Here is a 9501-nt window from a genome sequence, read left to right as displayed (position 1 = left end):
GATCCGGATAATTGAGTCTAGAGTGTCATCTTGTGTGATGAGTTAGTTGATATTGCTTAGCTTGGTGTAATAGGTGCATTCACTACAAGTAATCTGGTAATTATCGATGGACTAATACTGACGGATTAAAAATCGTCGATAAGTATAATTTAGCAACAAATTTAACGATGGATCTCAAGCAGGAAAAATATCGACGAATATTTCCATGGGTAATAACACAAGAGACATTTGGCGACAGATTTATCCGTCGATAATACCATAAGGGACATTTCGCGACGATTTTATCCATCGGTAAGGTGACCAAACAATTGCCGACGGTTGACTAACACGTTAATCTGTTGGTAAGTTTGTGGATTAAACTTAAAAAAATCAGATTAAACACATTCCCCCATTGCAAAACTCGTTAGTTCTTCTCCTCCAAACACATCACCGAAGTCGCCGCTACTATTGCCGCCCATTGCAGCTGCCACTGCCGATGTCGTGCCACTCCTAATCACCATCGTGATGGCCTCCTTCCCGTAACGTTGTAACTGGTTTGAGTTCGACTTCTTGTTCGGATTCGTTCTAACGTTGATAGAGAAGCAGGGTAAGGGGTTTTGTTGTTCGTGAAATCATCCAACCTTTTAATTCATCCTTACCAATAATTTTCTTACTAATAGTTGCTTCCATTTTTGTGGCGAGAGGAAATTCAAAGTGGACTTCCGCGTGAGTCGGGGGGTTTTCGCAGCGAAGGGGTTGTTGTGGAACGAGGGTGCTGTGTTTGGTGTTGCTTTGGCCGTTGAGGTGCTTCGGCTGCCGAGGCGCTCTAGTCGTAGAAGGAACGTACTAGCTTTGGTGTTGATGGGCTGTCGTGGGGGTAACACCCGTTTTTCTTTAATTTTTCTTCCTAATGCAGTGCATTTGAATTGAATGTGATAGGGCATGTTGTTGTTGTGATTTGAAGCTTAATTTTGTCCAGAGTATCATGCTTTGATTGTAGTATCATCCATATGTGATTGTGGTATGCATGTTGTTCCAAATTAAATTATGTTGCCATTTCCTATGTTAGTAATATTGCATCACTTAAAGTATAGTGTTTGGAGAAAATTAACACACATTATTTGGTCGTTGTGTCAAGTCCAATATATGGGGGCTGAATCCTAATTGTAGAATTGTGCAATATTTTATCCTTAAATCACAATGCTAATTTCATAATATTGTCATGATGTGGAATGGCGGTTGCAAGACCACTAATTAATTTCTTAATTGGTGCAGTATAAATTTTGTGGCAGCCTTTATCATCTTATTGTGGCAGAAAACAATTATGGCCTTTTAAGTCTACACTAGCTATGCATAAACTAAGTCACACAAGCTAGTCTCCACATGAATTTTCGTTTTCTATGTTATTCCTCACTTTGACCTTAGTTTTCATCATTCTTATACTAATTAGATTGTGTTTGCATCATTGCTTAACGATTCCTTTGCTAATTTGGTAGTCTTAGCTCATTTTGGCCAATTTCTAGTTCATTTTTTGGGTTTTGACTAGGCAAACTCGAATTAACTTGTTAATTCTGAGTTGTGATCTTTTCTCCACCTTTATTTTTTTTTTAATTAGAACTTGTCCAAGTAGTCTTATAAGAGTTATGTGTACTAGTCTACTTAATTTCTAAATTTTCGCAGTTTTAGCTTAGTTCAGTGGTAGGTTTAGGTCTTAAAGACTTAGATTTTGAGTTGTTATTTTTAGTCGTGTGAGCTGTTTTTAAGTCATATTTTGGCATTAGAAACTTGTGTGGATAGTTAGATTAAGTTGCATAAGTTAGGCTAGTACATGCACATAGAAAAGACTTAATTTAATAGACTAGTCTTGGCTTTAGGTAGTGATTTTGTATAAATATTTTAGGAGACAGTTTGTAAGTTAGGATTAAGTTTTCTTAAGTCATTTTAACCTTCTCTAGGTAGTTTCTATCCACTTCTACCCATGATTTAGCATAACCATAGTTTTTAGCCTAGTTTTAGTGTGTTTTTATAGGTTTTAGGTAATGAAACTAAGTTTTAGGTAGGATTTCAGTTTTTAGTTATTTTTTAGGTTCCTTTTGTCATTTTAAGTTTGTTGTGTAGGTTCGTGGTGTTGTTTTTACCAGTTTTCATAGATATTATATTAGAGCAAAAATGCAAAAAGTCAATTCATGGTCAACTTAGCAACTTTTCACCCAATTTAGTGCTTATTTTGCCACTGTTTCAGCTGGCTTTTCTGCCCTGGGTTCACTGTTTCTGCATCAAAGTAAGCCACAAAGTTAGTCACTCTAATTCAATGAGAAAAACATAAACTAAGTTGTGAGGGTAGACTACTTATGCATAAACTAAGTCACACAAGTTAGCCTCCACTTATGAATTTTCGTTTTCCATGTTATTCCTCACTTTGGCCTTAGTTTTCATCATTCTTATGCTAATTAGATTGTGGTTGCATCATTGCTTAACAATTCCTTTGCTAATTTGGTAGTCTTAGCTCATTTTGGCCAATTTCTAGTTCTTTTTTGGGTTTTGACTAGGCAAACTCGAATTAGCTTGTTAATTCTGAGTTGTGATCTTTTCTCCACCTTTCCTTTGTTAATCAAAACTTGTCCAAGTAGTTTTATAAGAGTTATATGCACTAGTCTACTTAATTTCAAAATTTTTGCAGTTTTAGCATAATTTAGTGGTAGTTTTAGGTCTTAAGGACTTAGATTTTGAGTAGTTATTTTTAGTCGTGTGAGCTGTTTTGTAGTCATATTTTGGTATTGGATCTAAACTTGTGTGGATAGTTAGATTAAAGTTTCATAGATTAGGTTAGTACATGCACATAGAAAAGACTTAATTTAGCAGATTAGTCATGATTTTAGGTAGTGATTTTGTGTAAATCTTTTAGGAGAAAGTTTGTGAGTTAGGATTAAGTTTTCTTAAGTCATTTTAACCTTCTCTAGGTAGTTTCTATCCACTTCTACCCATGATTTAGCATAACCATAGTTTTTAGCCTAGTTTTAATGTGTTTTAAGAGATTTTAGGTAGTGAAACTTTGATTTTTATGTAGGATTTCAGTTTTGAGTTATTTCTTAGGTTCCTTTTGTCATTTTAAGTTTGTTGAGTAGGTTCTTGGTGCTGTAATTACCGACAGATACAGGTCGTCGGAAATTACCGACGGATAATGTCGTCGGTAATTACCGAAAAGCATTAACCATTAGTAAATATTAGCTACGACCCTTTTACCGACGAATTTCAGCCCGTCGAAAATCTGTCAGAAAAATTAGATTATTGACGGATATTTGTGGTTATCAATGGATCTCGACTATTAGTAATACCTATTTTTTTTGTAGTGATTGTTCTGTAATTCTTTTGAGTGTTATATATATATATATATATATATATATATATATATATATATATATATATATCAAGTGCCTCATTAAAAGATCGACTAAAGCATTCAACTATTTACAAGCTTCTAGCTGAAATAAATTTTTAAATGAGTTACATTCCAATTATTGGGTGTTGGTTGCCTTGAGAAATACTTCAATCGGTGAGATCCCTTGTCAACATTTCCAGTTACCCATAAAGGTCCTTGTCAATTGGCAAAGAACTTGCCACCACTTTTCCCAACATTGTTAGTCATGCGCTAGACTAAGTCACTATTTAAAGTTGTTAAAACAAATATAATACACCTACCAAATAACTAAATTTAAACACAATAGATAAATAATACACAAAAATAAATTAAATTAGAAAAAATAACAAAACCATATGAGTCACTAAAAACAAATGACAGTAAATCATAATAACAAAAATTAAAAAATATAAAAATATGACTAAAATATAATGAACAAAAACCATGATTCTTTAAATAAAATTAAACAAAAAATAATTGAAAAAACATAAAAATAAAAATGTAAAAAATGTAAAAAATAAAATAAAAAAAATGTATGTGGAAATACAGAAACAACATAAAACGGATTTCACAATTTTTCTTCTTTTTCTTTATTGTTAACTCTCCGATTTTGCCATTTTTTCTTTGATGAAAATGTCTTTTAAATTTTAATTTATGATGCACCGATATTTCAACTTGGGTCATGTATCCATATCTGATACTTTAGGACACTTTATCGATTTATAAAGTCGTAGTATACTATAAGAATATATTTTAATAATAACAAATTTTAGTAACAAAAACTAATTAGTCATTACACTACAAGAAAATTGACTATTATCTATGAAAAATTATATACGAAATATTTTTCATAGATAATTTCATTTTATCTACGAAAACTAGTGGTAGATAAAGTAAAAGTTCATGGCTAAAACAAAAGTATATTACATACAAAACTTTCGTATGTAAACATGGTTAAAATATTTTGTACGAGAAGTTACCTACGAAAATAAGTGCAGAAAATAAATATAATAAAAATATATGAAAAAATTACTTCAAAGAAATATTTCTCTGCTCTAAATCTCAACCACGCCGAACGAAAACTCTTCAACTTCCAATCAAACACCTTCTAGTTTAGGTACCAATTTAAAAATCAAAAATTATTGACAATTAAAATAGTTTAAAAAAATTATAATTGGTCTCTAAATTGATAATTAAAATATTTTTTATTATCAATTAATTTATAAATCGATCACTAACACTAGCTACCAAGATTTTGACCACCAAAATAATGTTAGTTTTGAAATGGTTGAAAAGCCAAGAAGGGGGGTAGGGGGGGGGGGGGTTGAATTGGCTAGTTTAAAAATTTAGGCTATCTTTGGAAGCTAAAAACCACCTTTAATTGAATCAAAATAGATCACCAAGTTAGGATGCAAACAGTACTGAATTGTACACTTTCAGTCGATAAAAAACAGAGTTAACAGATTGATTTTACTAAATAGATTCTGTTATGGTATAATCAATCGATTGAAACAGAAAAACAGTCGACTGAAATACTAGGAAAAATGCAGAAATGCGAATTTGAATTTTAAACCAGAAACAATGCTCAAGAATGATCAAGACCAGTTCGAAATGATTATACAAACATGCTTAATGTTGTAGATGCTATGAAAACATGCAAGAACATGAAAAAGATGATTAAAGCACAAGTTCTTGAAACTTTAAAATGAAAATGCAAGAGAAAAAGGTTAGAGAAGAGAGGACACCATAAATTTTTATACTGGTTCACTCAAACCTAAGCTACATCCAATTTGTCAAGGCAACCTTAGCTTGACTTTGCACTATTTCAAAAGTTTTACAAAGTATCCACCCTTACACTTCCAAAATATGCAAAAACACCACAAAAGACTCTTGAATCACACAAGAATCACACCAGCATAGCAAGAACCCTCTTGCAGACTTGGAAAACCACCAGGCACACACACAAAGCTTGAAAAAGATCAAACCTTAGTGGTAGCACAACCTTGCCTACCACAAACCACTTTCTCCAAGCTTCAAATCAAGCCAAAAGCTTCAAGAATTGATCCAAGATCAATCTTCAACAGGTGCAACACCTATAATCACGAAGGAGAGAGTTTCCACAAGTTTCCAGAACCAAATCGTGCTCTAAAATGATCAACAGACCTCTCTTTCGAAAATGACAGCTTTTATAGTCAAACTACTACGAAATTCAACAGGTTGATTTTCAAATCAATCGGTTGATTTCACTTGACTTAAGTGAAATCAGTCGATTAAAAACTAAATCAACTGATTGAATTTGTTGCAGTTTAAGACTACTGCAGCCAACCTTTTAACCTGTTAAAAAGCCATTCAACAGATTAAAAGAGACATTTTAACCTGTTGAAAAACCATTCAACAGATTAAAAACACAACAAAGACCAAACTACATCTAATTAATGCTTTAAGGTCTACAACATGAATTACAAACTACAAGTACACTTTCTTAATGATGTAACTACATGGAGAGCACACATTCCAGCCTTGATCACTATGGATATCATCAAATCTCCTTTCCTTCATCAATGTAGGCTTCATTCCAATGGTTATGGCTTCAAGATGGTTCAAAAGAGCTTCATTCAATCTTCATCAAATCTTCAAGAAGCAAACCACCTTGGCTTCTCATGTCAACAAATAATTGGTTTCTAAATTGGTCACTAATATTAGCTACCAAGGTTTTGGCTATCAAAATAATTGATCTTTAAGATATTTTTTATTACGAAAATTGATCATTATTTAAAGTCTTCCTGTAGTGGTACTTTTATGATGACAATAGTTTATAATTAATATGTTCACAACTTTTAATACATATACTTTTAATTTAGATTCACAGAATAACTATCATATATTTGTTATGTTTTTAAGAATCACCAGTGCAGGAAGGATATTTGGTCGCGGTTATTTTTGCTATTCTGCAATAGTTTTAGAACCGAGGCATATAAAACCGAGACCAAAAAGGGTTAACTTTTGGCTTCGGGTGTTACCCGAAGCCATATCTCTCTATTACTGCCTCGGTTCTGATGCAACCAAGGCCTAAGACGTTAAAAATTAAAAAAAAAATTAGAAATTAATGGGGTTCTGGAATGCATCCCTTCCTCACAAACCTCACTACCCAATCTCAATCACCTGCACAAAATCACCAAAACAGAGGCTGTCAAACCAGATTCTTGTAGCGAGTCCAGATTAGTCTTCAACCACACTTATATCTGCGAGTTTCTCTTCAACCACACTCAGTTCGAGCGACTGCGACGGGATCTGGTAAGCGCGTTTCCAGAGAAGTCTCCGTCAGGGGGGAGCGAGACGGTGGTAGTGTACACGACGTCGTTGCGGGGCGTGAGGAAGACGTTCGAGGACTGCAACAGGGTGCACCGCGTGGTGTTCAACGAGCGCGACGTGTCGCTTCACAAGGAGTTTCTTCGAGAGGTGAAGGAGCTGGTGGGCGAGGCGGTGGCGCTGCCACAGGTGTTCGTGAAGGGGAGGTACGTGGGGGGGTTTGGAGGAGTTGGTGGAGTTGAACAAGAGTTGTTTGGATTGTGGTGGGAGTTGCTAGATTATTGTGGATGGGGTTGAGAAACAGAGGTATTCCCGAATCAAGGATGAAGAAGAAAGGAATTTGGCCCTACGGCTTTAGGGTTTCTGCACAGGATTGAAGAAAGGAAGTTAGGTATAAAGCTGGCCATTTTAACTGGTTGTATTGCCTCGGGTTCAAACAACCGAGGCATATAAGGCCTTACTGCTTCGGGTCAGTATCAACCAGTGCATAAAGCTTTTGTTTTAAATTTAAAAATTCAAGTAGCGGGAAAGGGGAAATTTTGGAGAGGCTTTAGGCCTCGGGTCTCTCAGAACTGAGGCATAAAACTAGTTTCTGCTTCGGGTCAACTTGTAACCGGGGCATAAAATATTGCATAAATTACAAAACTCTCATTGCGTTTTTATATGCCTCGTTTCCATTATGACCGAGGCATAAAGTTCGAGTTAGAAAGCGTAAAATGCACTAATGAATTATTATGCACTTTTCAATATTCACATATAACACATCTATTCAAGTTGAAGTCGCGGATGCAGAGGGTTAGGTCTTTTCTCTCCTCATGTGTAGACTATAAAGGTTTTAGTTCCTCTAAAATGCGGGTTTTACTTCTTCTCATCTTCGGAACTCTTCTTTCCCGATTCTACGGTCTATTCTTCATTCTTAGAATAGAGATAGAATAGATTTTTGTTAGAGCGGAAGGAATTCTGGAAAGTCGGAGAGTTCATCACTATCAAGCAATCCAGTTCGTCCATAATGAGTGCAAAGTAACCGCCATATTTAGGCATTCTTTCATTTTTCCTTCATGCATAGTCTTTTGTAAATTGGATTTTCATAGTACAAATCTAGGTCCATTATGATACATTTCATTTTACATTTTAAATTTTCCCATTTGTAATTTTTTAGTGAGGTTTAATTTTTCAATATAAAACTTAACATGACCATTTCATTAGATTTTATCTCGAGTCGATTCCTTACTACATTAAGGGAAAGAACTTGTTATCATAATGATGTGTTTGGATGAGGCAAGAGGGTGATTCATTTATTTGGAGAATTTGAAATTCTTTGCAATGAAATACTTTGTTTGGATAGAGAAATTAAAAAGAATTTAAAATGCATGCATTTTTTTGAAATATTTCAATTAGCTAAATTAGAAGAAATTCAAATACCCTCAAAAAAGATGAAATTTGAAATTCTTCTCACTCAACCTCACACTCTTGATTCAATTCCAAACAGACCTGACAAACCCGACAACCATGATAGGTTGGGTTGGCCAGATGATCCAGACGGATTGGACCAACTTGGCGACACAAATGGGTCGAGCAAGCCCGATGACCCAAATAGATTAGGCGGGCTCGAAGACCCAGACAGATGAGACAGGCCTGACGACCGAGACAAATGAGACGGGTTCGACGACCTAGACGGTCAGCGGGTCTAATGACCCAAACGGTACAGGGTGACTTGATGACACATAAGGGTCGGGCGGGCTTGACAACTCAAACAGGTTGGTCAAGCCCGACAACCCACAACCAAGACGGGTCAGCGGGTTCGATGGCCCAAGCAAGACGGGCGAGCCCAACGACCCACACGGGTTTGGCAAGCCAAACGTCCTAGAGGTGTCAAGTGGGCCTGACGACCCAAATGTGTTGGGCAGGCCCAACGACCCGACCGACTCATTGACCCGACAAGCCTAACCGACCCGTTTCCAAATTTATCATAAACTCAAAACATAATTAAGCCTAAAATAAATATTGATAACATGAAATTTTATCTCATAAGAAATTCAATTATTTTATCCAAACAAGAAATTAAAATGTAAGGTATTTTAATTTCTTTATCCAAACAAGTTATTTAGAAAATGAAGGGGATTTAATCGCAAGCAATTCAAATACAATAAATTTCAATTTCTCAGCATTGTTGAAATACTTCATCCAAACACAATCTGAAATGATGACTTTTAAGTTTTAGTTTGTATAGTTAGCCTTATAATCTTATTTTGATCATTCTTTTTTTTTCATCCTTTTTTATACAAACCGTAATTCCTTAATTTTGAATCCAAAGACTAAGTCTAGGTAAAATGTAAAGATCAAAATTGCTCAAGCATAAGAACCATTCTAGACCAAAACTGAAAAATGGCTATGAAGACATTATATGAAACTATGAATTGTAGAAACTTTAAACTAAAGCTGTAAAAGTAATGAAAGAAAATGGAAATTGAATTCAATTAAAACTCCAGTGTAAAACTGGTTCGAGATTATAGATATACATAATTGATTAAATTTTAGAGATGTTGTAACTGATTTTTAATCAATTATTATCTAATATAATCGTTTAAATGCTTTAACTTTTTTTAAAATTGGGTTTTGAGATCTATAAAAAGAAAACAGGTGTCTTTGCTTAAAAAGTTTTACAATCACCGAAAAGAATTGTATTCAATTGTTTTCTGAGATCAATACACCTTTTCTAGGGTTCTATAGATTTCAAAATTAACAAATATTGTGAATCATGTTTTCAAAGTGCTTTTTGTTGTGGTGATTTCTTT

This window comes from Vigna unguiculata, chromosome 5, assembly GCF_004118075.2.
Source record: "Vigna unguiculata cultivar IT97K-499-35 chromosome 5, ASM411807v1, whole genome shotgun sequence".
In the NCBI taxonomy this organism is placed as follows: Eukaryota; Viridiplantae; Streptophyta; class Magnoliopsida; order Fabales; family Fabaceae; genus Vigna; species Vigna unguiculata.
This window is presented reverse-complemented; position numbering follows the sequence as displayed.